Consider the following 1,555-nt stretch of genomic DNA (forward strand, 5'->3'; position numbering starts at 1 on the left):
TACGATGTATTATTATAAATGTGCACATCATTGTTCTTTAATAATTTACGTAAATTTTATATAATTTAATTAACGTAAACATTTTATATTATTATTATATTGATTCCAACATGATTATCTATAGGAATAAAATTGTATATGTCTCTGGTATTCAATGTTAATATTAAATGTGTTATTCATATAGTTTTATGTAATTATATAATTTACATATGCCTATAAGTTGATATACAAAATGAACACATTATGACTGAATTTACCCAATTTTGTGTAATAATAAACTTATATGTATATATATATTCAGGCATGCGTACTGGTAAGAGTATCACGCACACACAGAGTGCATTAGTCATTGATAGGAAATACATAAATCTGATAGAGGTCCATTTTACAGTTTACCTATAAAGAATAAAGCATTTCAATCATAAAATCGAATGACGTAGGTTGTATGATAATATAATAATTAGATATATAATAATATTGTTCTATAATTTTGTTCAAAATTTATGTATTAATATTTCAGTAAACAATTGAAGTTATTAATTAATATACGAATAGGTTCTATATCTCTTCAATCTTACAAATTCCTTTATATTTTATTCAACATTTTTCTTACTGCAGCAATAGATTATGTATTTTATTTTATTAATGTATATTAATTACAGAAATATAATAATTAATTTCTTCAATGGTAATTTGTTAAATTAAAATGTTTAATCTATTTCAGGAGAAATTTTATTTTCAATTTCAAAAGTATTCAAAAAAATTGTGCTATTATATAAGATGTAATATTATATGGAGTATTTGGAAAATTTTGTATCTATTGAATTTTGCTAATTATTATGTAATCTCCAAATCATGGTATTCAATTATTAATGATTAAATTATAAAAGCTTACAATGTATTTTCCAATATATAAGCTTCTAACGTTCACAACATTAATGAAGATGAATAATCTTTACAAAATAAGTAATTTATTAATTTGTATAAATACAAGATTTCTATTGTTAGATGAAAATTTTATTTTTTCTATTTTGTACTGTAGAGAAACTTTTGCAAAATTTCATATTTTGTACCGTAGATAAAGTTTTGCAAAATTTCAATATTCTTTGAAAGTACATTTAATTTAAAAATCTAAACAATTCTTTCTTTCGTATTAAATAGATAGAATAGACTATTGGAGAATTTGCTTGCACACATATTTGAGTGGGATTTATAAAATAATAATCGGAAAAGGCCGTGACGTGCACATTGTCGCAGGGTAATAGCCATCGGAATGGCCGAGTGCCGGGTTGGTCGAGGCCTTGGTGTTGAATACGCGGGGTGGGAGGTGGCGGTGGTGGGAGGGGAGGAGGAACAAATGGCGCGTCGGGCCCGAAGAATCTAGTGGAGACTAAGTTGAGATACGCATTATCTGTTTAAGCTGCAGCCCCGCGCCGTGTTCGGGAGAGGGAGGAACGGGCCGCCGGAGTAGGAGGAGGAGGAGCCCCAAGCGCGCACATGCTGAGAAGACGACGAGCGAGGAGAGCAGTAGCAGCAGCAGAACCGCAGGAGCCAT

This window comes from Ceratosolen solmsi, unplaced genomic scaffold, assembly GCF_000503995.2.
Source record: "Ceratosolen solmsi marchali unplaced genomic scaffold, CerSol_1.0 scaffold43, whole genome shotgun sequence".
Taxonomy (NCBI): Eukaryota; Metazoa; Arthropoda; class Insecta; order Hymenoptera; family Agaonidae; genus Ceratosolen; species Ceratosolen solmsi.